This window comes from Bidens hawaiensis, unplaced genomic scaffold, assembly GCF_021521415.1.
Source record: "Bidens hawaiensis isolate Kalapana, Puna unplaced genomic scaffold, B.hawaiensis_p1.1 tig00011150_1, whole genome shotgun sequence".
Classification (NCBI taxonomy): domain Eukaryota; kingdom Viridiplantae; phylum Streptophyta; class Magnoliopsida; order Asterales; family Asteraceae; genus Bidens; species Bidens hawaiensis.
The window spans coordinates 562,247-570,048 of NW_027491862.1; the positions used below are offsets into that span (position 1 = coordinate 562,247).

Sequence of the window (7,802 nt, forward strand, 5' to 3'; positions counted from 1 at the left end):
CCAAGACCGACATGGCCTGCTCCCAAGTAGTGGCTGTAGGAGGAACATTTGAAGCCGGTGACTGCCATATTTGGTCGAGAGTGGTCTCGTGCCCAAGGAGTTGTGAAGTGAAAAAGGGAAAGCCGTTGGGCTTGGTCTCCCATAGGTGTAAGGAGACGGGTTAAAAGGTTGGCAGGTTACACTTGGACCAGCTTCAAAAAGAGAAGCAGCCGGCCGTGAGCTGGTTGGAGGGGAAGGCGGACGTCCGAGCGACAATGAGGGCTCCGATTCGTCATAATCTAGCCTTATTCTTATCCCCTTTTCTCTTTCTAGGCTCACGTGTTGTTTAAGAAGATGCCTTAGTTGCAAGAAATTTCGTGATACCCCTTCTAGCGTCAAGTCGACACGTTCCGGGGTGTTCGTGACTCCTGCATGGGGAGAAGGAACTCCGGATCGTGAAGGGGTTGGATTTTGGAAAGGTGAAAAATCAAGGAACAAGGGTTCCGTTTGAGTTCCTCCCGGAGTGGAAAAATCGAAGTTGTTGCCGGAGTTTCTTGGCCGGCACTTGGTGTCGGTGTTCTTGACACTTGGTTGACTTCTCCGGGAGATCCACCTTCCGACATGGTGATGGAGCTACACTACTGGTCTTTATGATAAAGTAAGCGGCGTAGCCCCACGGTGGGCGCCAACTTGTTGCTACAACAAAGATAAGACCAATAATAGTGAATGGACTGGTTATGCTAACAAGCTTCAAGGGTTCAGGTTAACCTAATGCAGGTCGTGGTGTCCCTCTACGTTTGCAAAACGTAGAAACAATTCATATAGAAAGGGTTGGAAATCGTAGCTGGCTTTGCTTGTGGAGTTGCCGTTTTCCGGGAGATGGGGTTTCTGAGAGAGAATGGAGATGAGAGATGTGGATATATGACAAACGAAAAATATAAAAATGTTAAGGATGGTATTTTAGTTGGTCAAAGGGTAAGAAAGTGATTGGTCAAAGGGTAGCTGGAATAATTCATTCTCATTTTTCAAATGTATTTGTCTTTTGTGTTTTTACTAACCGTGTTAAGGACTAGGCTTTAAACTGTAAAACCATTTAATTTGGTTATCGATTTTTTTTTTATTTTCTATATTTTTGAGTTGATTTGAAAATTTTCAAACTGTAATAAATGGTTTAATGTTTGTAGTCAACGCCCAACCGACCGCTATGCCGCCCCCAAACTTGCCCACAACGGAAAATGTTTTAAATATGTAATTGAAATCATATTTTAATGCTTTAATTCAATTCACAGTTTAATAGAGAAAATGGGCTTTGAGTATTTGAGTGGAAATGAGATTATACTCATTATCTATATAGTATAAACACAAAATTTGGTGCCGCAATTGATTTGATTGGGCCAAGTGACACAATGCTATTGGAATATGTCAAATTTTGGTTTAAGTCATTTTTTGTTTTCTTTTTCTTTTTCTTTTTTGTTTCGTTTTAATTTTGGTACATAACGAACCCAACGAAAACCGACCAATGCCAAATTAATTTTGTTTTGTTTTAATCATGGTACCGTAATGAACGTGACAAAAACCGACTGACTTCGTGTAGACTCGCCGTCTTAATGTCCGGGATCGACAATAATCGAGTTTTACCAACGCTTGAATTTTATCTACCGACACCATCCTATTGGTCTACCTCAATTTTTATAATCTAATTGTTTCATTTTTGGCTTTAGTTCCAGTATAATAACGTAGGTAACCGAAACCAACCGAATTCGATTCGACTTACCGCCTCAAGGCTTGTGTTTACCGCTGCTCGAGTTTTACCAACCTGTTGCGCCGGATAAAACACTAGTTGCATAATAATTCTTATATTTACGGGCGTTCAAAGTAAGATATTCAAAGTTTCATATATCCAAATATTTTGGATAGTGAATTTTAATATTTGAATAATCCAAAATTTTGGATATTTAAATTTTCAGACATTCGCTCGGATGGTGAAACGATATCTGTTAGGATAAGTAACAATTCTGTAATTAACAAGATACAAAATTATCACAAGTCAATAACAAACAAGGTGTTCAACAGAATCTCCGATGTTATACAAAAGAACAAATCAAAATCTAACAAAGCAAGAATTATGAGGGTTGAGTTCAAATAAAAGTTTGTTTTTTCTAGAAAGGCTGAGATGAAGGGTATTTTGCTTCACTATTTTTTTCTTAAATCTTCACTCACCTCCTACAACTAACTCCCCCCCCCCCCCCACACACACACAACCACATCCGTCACCACCTCGTCGGAAAAGTCACCGGAAAACATTTGCCATAAAAGTCGCTAGAACTCACCGGAAAACATTTTTCACAAAAGTCGCTAGAAGTCACCGGTAAAGGTCACTGGAAAAACACAATGGAAACACTATGACAAAAACACTATAATAAGACAATGGAAAAAACACAATTATATAACACAATTCATAAAAAAACCCAATATTTTTTATACATATGACACTCAAAATTAAAGATTAACAATGCTTATTATTATGATGCTTTTAATATAAAAATGTCGTATAAAAAGTTATGAACGTTTTAAAATGGTAGAATAACTAACATGTGCATTTTCAACTTGAGAGAGAAAGTAACAAATGTTTGATTTTTTTATACCCTTACCGTTATTTCACACTTGATTTCCCCATTAATTAATCTCAATTTTTCATGTCCAAAATCAATGGACTAGATCATTTTTTATTTTAATACAACTTAACCAAGAATTATAACAAATAATCATCAAATATGTAATAAATCCAAAGCTAGCAATCGATTACATGGGTGGAATTGAAGAAATGGTCACTGATGAAGATAGTTACTAGTATTACTGGAAGACAAAGGTCGAACAAGTACCACCATTAATTACCTGTGAGATGAAGGTCGAACTAAAACCGCCATTAACTACCGACGAGATAAACTGATGAAGGTCGAATCAGTTACCGGAAATGTGGAAGAAACAAAGGTCGAAGATGAATGGTCGACCCAAATGTTTACTACGATATGTTAATCTCTAAACCCTAACTATTATGCATTAATCAAAGAAACGATTTTAGTTTTTTCGGTATAGTTCGGTTTTATGGAATTACCTTGACCACTTTACCAATGAATTCCATCATGGACTGAAGTAGCAAAAAAAAAATAAATAAATAAATAAAATAAAATAAAAACTGATTAAATTAAACATAAAATTGACAAATTTCAAACTTTGGACTGAAGTAGCAAAAGTATCAAACCACAGGGACGAAACTGACCATTAACTAAAAATAAACAGGAGAAAGACAAAAATACCCCTAAAACTAACGGCATAGTTGGACGCCGTTAGACAGGGGGACGTAATTGGCTAATGTTTAAAACTATAAGGACTAAATTGACAAAATTTCAAACTTTGGACTGAAGTGGCGAAAGCAGCAAACCACAGGGACAAAAATGGCTATTAACTCTATAAAAATTTTAAATATGTGGAAGAAACAACTGCTTATGCATTTATTACAGATATTGGATATTCAAAATATACAAAAATTTTAAAAATTACAATTGAATTCGAACTCGAAAATTCAAATATTCTTGGATATCAGATATCCGAATTTTCGGATAATTTGTATTTGGAATTGGACACGGATTTATTGAGAACACCCTTATTTACATTTATTAAAACGAAAATAAACAAATAAAAATAAACATAATAAAGAATGATTAGATTTATTCCATTCTCATTGTATTCAAAGCATATATAAATTGTTAACAAAAGAGTAACAACTTCAGAACATAAAGGTATTCAAGTTGATAACTACTTTTTGAGAGGTGATGTCTAGTTTGTGAGCATGGGTGGGATTATTGTCACCGCTACAAACGCAATTTTGATAATAAAACTGAACAATCGTAGATGGTTTTGACGATTTGCAACATCTTGGGCTTAATGGTAATCAACTTATCAAGGTATGTTACCACCATTGTCATATTCATCAAATATGTGTAACTGGTTAAGGAATAACAAATTTTAGGATAAATCGCTATAAATTAAGATCTTATCATGACGAAAGGATGTCGAATGGTATTCTCAACTACCTGCAAGAATATAAATAACGATAAACATGTGTGACAAGAAAATTTTGATATAAATCAAACAAAAATCTTTTATCAAAATCCAGTCACTTACCATGCTAAAGATAACAAGGTAGGACCATCCTGATCTTAGTGGTAGGTTTGTTTTCACGTTATCTCCGAACATTGAGGAGCTCAAACAAACAACTCTGCCATACAATAGAGTGCTCACGACGATCCTGTTTAAAACGTATAAATATAAGAAATAAGTTAACCGACGTACAGAAAAAAAAGTTAGCTAGCGTAGAGAAAAAAAGTTAGCTAAAAAGTAAAAACTAATAAAAAAGTTGAACAAATTTATATGAAAATACACTTACAATAAAGACTATATTGTTGTGTTGATCTTGTACATGCGTCGATTTGTAAAGCATCAGTAGAGTTACATGGCCACACAACGAATACGCATAAAACGCCGCGGCCATGTGTATTTGCAACTTGTTGAATAATTTGGTATTTTTAACTTAAAACTTAATGTCGGTTAAACCGCCAATAAATAAAGTTATCGTCACAACCACCATAAAGGAAGCCCCCACACCTAGATACAAAAACATAAATAATATAAAACTTAGGATATAAATTAAACTGCTCATTAGTGTATCATTAGCTAGATTTGGACTAACCTGGTATCCAATAATCTTCATCTTTAATTTTGCATGCACAAGGTATAAATATGACAGTCACAAGGATTATCACCGTCAAGAATAAGCCAACACTCATAGAGCCAATCAATTTATTGAAAAACTCTAAGTTGGTTTTATCAAGCATGATGGTTTCTAAGCTTGTAACTTGTAATAATAAGTAGATAATTATAACCGACTATCACGACCTATTATTCATTTTCATGTACATTTAGTTGTAAATTCTTCTAATTTGTTTTTTTTTCTCATGTTGTGTTGTTGCATGAGATTCACTTTAAAACTGCAATGGTTGATCCCTTGAAGTTTACCCCTAATTATCAACATATTTTCCCTTTTTGCTCTTTACACTTTCGTTTTCATCGACATTTAGCTGTACATTTTCCTTAATTGGTTCTATGTTCTCATGTTGTGTTGTTTCATTTGGTTCACTTTGAACCTGAAGTAAATCACTTGAGGTTTGAACCAGATCACCAACATGTTTCCCCTTTTCGTGCTTTTCATCTTCGTTTATATCTATATTTAGTTGTACATTCTCCTGGTCATTCTGTTCATTGTTCTCATATTGTTTTTGCCATGTGGTTCGCTTTGAACCTAATAGTTGATCACTTAAGGCTTGACCCTGATTATCACCGTATGTTATAGTTGGATTTTCATCTGCCATTAGACTGACTTGGTGGTTTTAAAGTTGATCATCTGCTCATTAAAAAATGTATGTTACAATTGGACTATATAATAGCAAAGACTTGTAGGCAAACATAGGCAAAGACTTGTATGTTACGCTCTGAAGGGGGTCTCATGCATGTGCAAACATAGGCAAAGACTTGTAGCATTTGTGTAAAATAGATTAGGGGTGTAACATTTAAGGTTAATAAAAAAAACAAAATGAGGAACATGATGAAAGTGATTAGGTATCTATGAACATTTAAAAAAAATGCATATGTAAATATAATAGAAGTTTATTTAATTTTGTTTGTTTATCTTATAGGTGGATGGTAGAAACTCAACACCGGCGATTATCGTTTATGTTTTGTATAAGATTATAGACTGATAGTGATTTAGGATGTCGCATGTATTAGAAGTGATATTTTAATACATATTGTAATTGTATTTGACATGTATTAGAAACATTTTCCATGTTATTTTGTAGTGTTTTGTTGAAAAACTAAAAATTTTAAAATATAAAAAAAATTAAACATTTGGCTACTCCTATATCGGACGTTTAGTCGAAATAGACTATTTATAAAAAACGGTTTTTGTTTTTTTTTTAAAATAATCTATATCTACAACTTTTCGTCGATATAAGAAAACAATTTTTTTAAGAAAATACCCTATACCGATGAAAATTCCTCAGTATAAGGTAATTAATATGATTATTTTTAAAGTAGGTTATATCGATGACAGTTCGTCGATATAGCCGTATTTGTATCGACGACTATTATTAACTATTGTGACAAAAAAGCTGCGAAGAAACTTATATCGACGACAAACTGGGTATATAGCGACGACAATTGTCTTCGATTTCACTTTGATTTGTAAAGTTATCCTATAATATGTGTGTAATCTCACAATTTCACATGCTGATAAATTAGGTAATTTTAGGTAATTCATTAAACGGTGATAAAACCTCGTTATCGATCCATAAAAATTAAAAACACTTTTTGGCTCAAAGTGAACGAGGTTGCTTATGTAATCACTTTTTCATTCTTAATGGAACTTTATGTACGGTATAATCTAACTGAAGGACCAAATGTTTGAAGAAAATATTGAATTAATTATTTCAAACGACAACCTAGCTAAGCTAATTCCAATTCATATGCTTTTCTTGTTAACAACAATTTCTGATGTTATTCATATAGTTTTTGTTTACTAGATCAACAAACAGCAATAACAAACAATAAGTTTCAGCTATATATATATTGTGCATACCTCAAAGAGCTGAGAGCTTCTCCTAGTATTTATATATTCAGTAACTGAAGAAATCAAACAAAAACTGTTAGAAAGAGAGTGAGAACAAATATGTGAGTGTGTTTGTAGAGTTATGATTAATTGATTTCTATTTTAATTCTACAAACCTCAGTTTAAATTTCATAACAATTTCAAATATATATTATGATCAATAAAGTTGGCAGGCTCTTTCATTTGGTTACCTGAGTGATGGGAGTGTCAGACCTTGGAAAGTGATCTTCTCAGCTGTTTTGGGTTGGTTAATGCCGGAAAACCAAGAAATCAGTGAGGAAAAGAGAGAGATGTGTGTGAGGACGAGACTGTTGGGTTTCAACGGTGGTTCGAGACGAAAACGGATAAACTTTTTAAACCCGTTTTAGTTAATATATCGTTTTGACTAGTTATTAATCCATATTAATAAACAAAGATATGGACGAGTTATAAAAAGGCAGCGGAAAGTTAAAGATTTAAACGAACCGTAAACCGAAACCCGAACCCGGATCCGATTACAACAATATACGAGCTCGATTAAACATAAGTAAAATCAACCATAGATGGGTATGTCGATATACCTCGGTTAACAAGAACCGGGAAGACACACCGAAGGTTAACGAGAAATGCCAGATCTGGACACTAGAGTACCCCACAGCAACTCCGGCGGCAGTAAGGCGGCGGAGGACGACGGCGGTAAATCGGAACAGCAGCAACAGCCCAGTATCACCAATGTATAGCAGCGCAGGACCTTCACAATAGGCGGCGGTGATGTTGTGTGATGAACGGAAGTAGCGGCGGCCAAGATGGATCTCGCCGGAAAAACGAACTCGCCGGAGAAGAAGGACCTCGCTGGAAAAACGTGACACAAGAATATGATAGCACCGGACTTGTAATAAGCAGCGGTGATGCTTGTGATGGCTGGAGAAGGACTGTTTTAAGTAGTGGTGGCTGTGCAGTGGCCGGAATGGCCTCGCCGGAAAAGCGGCTGGCCGGAATTCGGCACCGGAAAGATAACGGGCAGCTAGGGTTTTTTGTAATTGATAAGGTTACCATAAATAGATAATGAATATGTATTTATAGGTAAATTACTTAGGTTTTTAACAATTAACCAACTTGG

At 34.9% G+C, this 7,802-nt stretch overlaps 1 long non-coding RNA gene across 3 annotated transcripts; it reads right to left on the reverse strand.

The window, feature by feature from the left end:
• Nucleotides 1-3,573: 3,573 nt before the first annotated feature.
• On the reverse strand, nt 3,574-7,012 carry LOC143537171 (uncharacterized). 3 transcript variants are annotated; one of them, XR_013135999.1, is made up of 4 exons: nt 6,895-7,012; nt 6,674-6,717; nt 4,165-5,440; nt 3,574-4,073 (listed from the first exon to the last, which is right to left on the reverse strand). It is a non-coding gene; the product is annotated as an uncharacterized LOC143537171 (long non-coding RNA). The 3 variants fall into 3 exon arrangements; XR_013135997.1 differs by having other exon boundaries at nt 3,574-5,440; XR_013135998.1 differs by having other exon boundaries at nt 3,574-5,440; nt 6,674-6,695; nt 6,895-6,994.
• Between the last annotated feature and the right edge of the window lie 790 nt (nt 7,013-7,802).